Below are 6531 nucleotides of genomic sequence, written 5' to 3'. Positions count from 1 at the left end.
AGTGGTTGTTTTAATTTGGTCAAATCTCTAACCATTTTGTGGCAGCCAATTTATCCATTAGTGTACTTCAGAATCAATACTATTCAGAATTCCAAAACCTGTTCCCAAAACACCGGTTATATCTCTTAGTGTCTGTTTTTAAAGAAAAAACGGACTTTCTGTTTCTGCAGCCAGGTGGTCCAACCCTCAAAGGAAGTCCGCAAAAAAGGCAAACAGGCCGGCTGAATTTCTGAGACATTGTTTTGCATCATCAGCAATTTGACTTGTTTAAGAGACCGTGCCAGATTGAACAATATGTGTTGTTGACCAGTTTTCCTGATTATATATGGTCCAATTTCAAAACTTCTCAGGCTAAGCATAAGCGGTGGTTGGGCTGGAGTGGTGGTAGTAGAAGGTTGGTTCATACCATTTATTATCAACTTAAAAGAAAAGCCTTCACTAGTTTTGGACCAAAGACAAACTACTTCTGCAGTTTGTGTTAATGTAAAATTGTGCCAACAGTCTTGTACGCTTGGGGGCGTACAAACCTGTTCACGCTTATTTGTCTGATCTGTCAAAACACTGATTGAGATTGCTTTGCTATAAGCAGTTCCACAAATCCTTTGGCTAATTTCTTCTCCCACTACCCCTTGAAGCTGCCAGGCTTTTTGTTTTTCCCATTCCTGCCAAGTGAACAAAAGCTTGGGACCAAGGCCACATTGACTAAGGGGACTCTCAGTCCCTTCTGCCCACTAGGATGTAACTACTGTACTCAATGTCAGCTTTGTGCTCTCAGTCCCTTCTACCCATTGGGGTGTAACTATGGTGCTCAGTGTGGGCTTCATGCTCTCAGTCCCGTCTATTCCACTGGGATGTAACTATGGTACTCAGCATGGGTTTTGTTATAGCGTCTATCTTAAATTTATGAGCTAAGCCTTTTCAACCTAACAGGTTGGTCAAGTTATTTTGCCAGCGGCATGTCACTTAAGTCGGTTTAGTTAACGTAAAATTATGCCAGCAATCAATTGGTTCATTTTTACAATCCTTTGTACTTGCAACATTGTTCGTTTTGCGACCTAGAATGTAATGACCAACATACTCCTGGCAGCAACACAGAGTAAGGGGAATTTGTTTGGCACACTCCCACTTGTTTGTAGGACACAGTCTCGCTGAAGGGATATCCCAATCATTTTTCCCATCTGGTTCCATAAAATTTCCGGCAACTGTGATGGAGGTGGATTTCTCATAGAGAGATCCTTCCATTTTTCTGCATGCTTCCACAACCGACTCACCAATTGTTCCAGTTAGGGCTCTAGTCCAGTCCTTCTGATCCCATCCCCACTCACTTGGACCATATACCTGGGGGTCATGCAGCACTATAGGCTCTAGGTTCGGGTGGCCACCCTTGGGATACGCTCCTAGAACATTAGTGGGATGGAGGGTAGCTTCAGACCACAATCACTCAGCAGGATCCTGTCCATGGAATTGTGGTAGGATGCAGAAAAGCATCACCAGTGTTATCATGGTTCAGATGATTTTCATGTTCCTCAGGGTTCTTCTGTAAAAGTAAAAACAACAGAAATCCTTCCACTGAGGGCAGAAAAGAGTTAAAATGATAGGATTATCCAGCATGTATTTATCCAATGCTCTTTCCCTAGAGCATCGAGGCTACCCATGCATATTTCTTCAGAGGGGTTTTCAGCACTAGTGCTACTTCCCCTACAGGAGGGAGGTCCACTACAACAGGTTGTCCAGGGTAATGTGCTGGACTTTTTGAATCGTCAGGTCGCCGAAGTAAGGGAACGATGCTTGGAGCTGTTGGGCAAAAGACAGTGATTTTGGGACATCCATTCACCCCCCATCTACTGTTCACTCTTTTAACAGCTTCCCATAACCGAACGTCCCAATTTCCCTCCCGGGGCTTCAGAAGTCCTTTCAAAAAACCCTTGGTCCTTTCTAAGATCCCCTTAGCTTGAGGGTAGTGGAAAGGGGTGTGGAAAGACCGCTTAATTCCTTCACCTTTTGCCCAATGCTGTACACCTCTAGCAGTGAAGTGGGACCTGTTATCAGATTGAATTTCTTGTGGCTTTGGGAAAGTCCCAAACCACCCCTGCAAAGCTTTAACTGCATTATCACCTGTAGCTCTTTTCAAAGCATCAGCTTGAACCAACCCAGATACAATTTCTACTCCTACTAGCACAAAGTGTTTACCTCCTGACTTCTTAAAGGGGCCAATATAGTCTACCTGCCACGCGTCCCATAAGCCTTTACCCTTTCTTAAATGCAGAGGGTCATCTTCTAAAGGATGTCTCTCCACTCACCTGTGACATTGCTCGCAGGCTGATACGCATGTTTTACACATTTCCCTGGTAACCAGCCAACCACAAGCATGAGCTTCTTTGTACAAATCTTTCGCACCTGTGTGCTGTCTTTTTCCATGCAGCCATTCTAATAGTTGATCCCAGTCCTCACTAATGAGTTCCTTTTTCAGGGGGCTGAGCCTTGCTAGTTCATCAGCTCTATTCTTCCACTCTCCTGCTGGATTTCCATCTGTTTGCTGAGAAGCTACCCAACCAATAGCAACATTTCCTTGGCTTGCAACATCTAAAATTTCTTGCCCCTTTTCCTTTTGCCACACTGGAATTCTGTGAACTTCCCAATCATTTTGCTGCCAGAAAGGAAGCCACTCGGTACAACCTTTGTACACTGCATAAGAGTCGGTATAAATGCAGACAAGAGAAATGTTCTGTGCCTCACATCAGAAAACACTCCAAACAGCTATGAGTTCCCCAGCCTGAGCGCTGCCTTCCCCTTCGGTAATGATTCTTTCACCAGATGAATTGTGTAAGACAGCTGTTCTATATCTCCATACCTTCCCTTCCCGTTTTGCAGAGGCATCTGTGAACCAAGAACTTGCTGCTTGTTCGGGGGAGAAAGGAAGGGCAGCTTTGATTACAGAGGCAGATTTATCTTGGCTGCTAACCAGGCTCTCAGTGCCTTGGATTGTTAGATTTTTAGCAGCATCTTCCGTTATTGAGACGGTATTACAATAGCCTTCCATCTGAGCATACCATTTCCTAACTGAGGCCCTTTGGGCTACCCCGTCAGGTTGGGGGCGGGGGGGGTGGGGCTCCCATTAGTGACGATTTTGATAACTCTGAAAGGGCTTCTTAATACAATATGCTCTTGTCATGCAATTTTTTCCTCTTCTAGGAGAGCTAAGCTAACTACAAACAACCCCTTTTCCCAGGTAGTGTATCTTTTCTCAGCATCTTTGAAACCACAGGAATAAAAACCAAGAGGCCCCGTTGGACCCTCGGGACCCCACTGCAAATTGTGTACTGATAGCCCTGAGGAGGCAAATCCCCATTCCACCTGAAAGGGATCTGTGGGATGGATAGGGCCTAGTGCTTGGTGAGCTGTTGCCTCAAAAATCAGTAATTGCAATGCTTCTTCCTGAGAAGGAGTCCAATCCCATTTCATCCTTTTCCTCAGCAAGTCAAAAAGCAGCCTAGCAATTATTGAGAAATCTGGGATGTGTTTTCTCCAGAACGCTAATAGTCCTAGAGCTTGCTGGAGATCTTTCCTCAATTCAGGCCTTTGAATCTGATCTAAAGAGGTTAGGGTATCGGGTGGAATACATGTCATGCCTCCTTTCCACCAAATTCTCAAAATCTTCACTTCCTGAGAAGGTTTCTGAATTTTCTCTGTGGGTATCTGCAAATCAAGACTTTTTAAGTGAGAGATTATTTTCTGCTGATGTTTCCCTACTACCTCTATTTCATCCTTCCCCCCCTCCCCACCACCCCCCCCCCCCCAGAGTGTCTTAAATGTATTGATTATCAGCTACAGGATCAGCAGGATCAGGTTTGGGTATTTTTTCTAATTCCTGAACTAAAGCATGGTGGGCCAACGTGGAGGAGTGTTTGTTGCCTTGGGGAAGCCTAGTGCAAGTGTATTTCTGTCCTTTCCCATGGGAAGGCAAAATGGTCCCTATCTTCTGGCTGTATAGGTATCATAAGGAAGATGTCTTTGACATCCATAGTTGCCATTGCCATGATTGAGTGAGCCTTTTCTTGAATTGATGTTATTAATTCAGCTAAGTTTGGGACCAGTGCTGTAAGAGGGTCTGTGTTGGCATTAAGCCTGCGAAAATCTACTGTAAATCTCCACTTTCCACTGGCTTTTCAGACTGGCCATACCGGTGAATTAAAAGGAGAATGTGTGTGAATTATTACCCCTTGGTTTCTCAAGTCCTGTAGAACCGCTTTGATACCTTCTCTGGCACCAGAAGGTAGAGGGTATTGTTTTACATTAGTTGTTTGATTATAGGGTAGGGAGGGTGTGGTTTGAAGCAGCCTAATGTTAAGTGGCAGTGTGCCAAAAGACCACAGAAATCCCTCAGAGTCTTCCCACTGCCTCCCAGCAAGGACACCCATTCCTAATCAATTATTTGGAATGTTCCCAATTACCATTTTGATGACTAGTTGATGCTCATTTCCAGGGCGCGTCAGTTTGGCTAAGGCAACATTCATAGATTCTGTAGTTCCCAGAGCATTAAGAACACAGCATTGTCTCTTAGTTGGAACAATTCCACACCTCTGGGCATCCTTTTTTGTTAGTGCAGAGATTTGAGCCCCAATGTCAATCAAAAAGGTTACTAGTAGCCTGTGGAGGCCCGTGATAGCTGGGCTTAATTTATATCCTGATTTATTTTTAGTGAGCATTCTTAAATAAACCCAAGCTCCGCCCCTTTGCCCGCCTGTAAGCGGCAGAGAGATTTGTTTCCCGAAAACCCTGTTGGTTTTGGTTCACTGCCTGTGTTCTGTGGGAGAGGCTGGGGGAGGGTTAGTTTTGGTCCCTGAGAAGGGAGGGGTGCACTGGGTTGAGCCAATGGATTCGGTTTTCGCTGGTGCCAATTATTTATTATTTTCTGCAATTTCTCAAGGGGCAAACCATCCATCACCTCTTTGGGGACCCACTTTTGAATTCCCAACAACCATCAACGGTGGCAGTTAGAGATCTGTTTTCCTTTCTCTATATTTTCACTGTGAGGAGCCCCAATAAACCAAACACCTTTGTTATTTTCTGATTTCTATGCCGGGGTTTTTATAGCTCCATATTGTCTACAATAATTAATTAGATCTACTGCAACTTCAGCTCATGTCCAAACTTTATGGCTACTGGCAGGTGAATCCGATTGAGAAGCTGAGGGCTGTGAGGGGGAAGAGTAGGGAGTGAAGCCAGGATCTCTAGGTCCACTTTGGTCAGGGGAATTCCTGAGGAACCTTATCTAGTCTTTCTACAGGATTCAAAGCCATTATGGTTTTCTGTAGAGTCATTGCTGTATGTTTAAGTGTTTCTGGAAGCCCATGAGTTCAATTGGTCATTAGTTCTGGCTTCACAGGTAATTGCATTGGGCATTCAAAACCAGGAACTAATTTCTTTTCATGAATCATTTGCAGGCAGGCGGCTTTGTGGACACTTTCTAAGAGCTGGTCGGTGGTGTCAACGATTGCCAGGGGGTCACCCCTTTCCAAAGGATTCATTCTCCCGGCCCAGAAAGACGCACCCTGTGTCAGGGACCATGCATCACTCTTACCTCCTTATCTCCTGTTATGAAGAAGGCTCCATGTCCCCAGTACCCACTGGCCTCCGGTTAATTTAATTTGATCTCCACCATCGAGGGACACTCGGAAGACATATTCTGTCTCTGATTCTTGTGGGAGGCGCCCGAATTCTTTTTACAGCTTAGCTAATTCGGTAGCACTGAACGGTATTTGTTTAGTTGTGATATGTGGGTCAAGATCCTCTTTCGGCAATGCAGAGAGACAGGGAGACCCACTCGGTAATCAGAATCCAATTTTATTGTGGGATACAAGCACTTATATACCATTTCAGGGAGACTAGTAATGTGTACTACAATGATTAGGTTAAAATCACATACACAAACTTACGCATATAACAACATCTCTTGCTTGCAGAGTTTAATGCGATTTTCTTTTGCCAGTAAACCCGTTTGATTTAATCTTCTTGCAATCCAGGTCTAATTTTCAAAGTTCCATTTGTTTATGCCAAGGCATCCTGTTATCAAATCTCTTATGTTAACCAGGTCCAAAGTGCATCATCTGTCTTATGTCCCCCAACATTCCAACAATCCTCATCATTAATATAGTTCTATTCTGTTTGAACCAAGGGTCTCAAGCGAGGACAGCAGTATTCTCTCCAACTTTTTACTGCCTCAAGTTCCTGACGGGGATAGATTTGTTTCATGTCAGGAGTTTCCTTTTCCTCTGGCTCTGTAGAGGAATCAGTATGATGTGAATTCTTAGCAAGTTCCTCTCTAAGGGCAGCTCGCAACATATAGATCTCATTTCTATCTTCCTTTAATTCTTTCTGCAAAATTTCAACTAGGTTTTGAAGGGAATCTATTCTTGCTATTTCCTCGTTTCTTTGCTTTAAAAGGGTTTCTATGGCTGCTGTGAGACAAGCTGCCAAAACTGAGCAGAGGATGGTTTTATTTTTGCCCAGTTTAACTTCTGTTTCATGTTG

At 44.1% G+C, this 6531-nt stretch overlaps 1 pseudogene; it reads right to left on the bottom strand.

Moving 5' to 3' along the window:
• Positions 1–5074: 5074 nt before the first annotated feature.
• Positions 5075–6252, bottom strand: LOC136570954 (uncharacterized; annotated as a pseudogene).
• Positions 6253–6531: the final 279 nt, after the last annotated feature.

This window comes from Molothrus aeneus, unplaced genomic scaffold (genome assembly GCF_037042795.1).
Source record: "Molothrus aeneus isolate 106 unplaced genomic scaffold, BPBGC_Maene_1.0 scaffold_44, whole genome shotgun sequence".
NCBI lineage: Eukaryota > Metazoa > Chordata > Aves > Passeriformes > Icteridae > Molothrus > Molothrus aeneus.
Note: the sequence above shows the minus strand (reverse complement) of the source record. Positions and strands in the feature narration are given on the sequence as shown.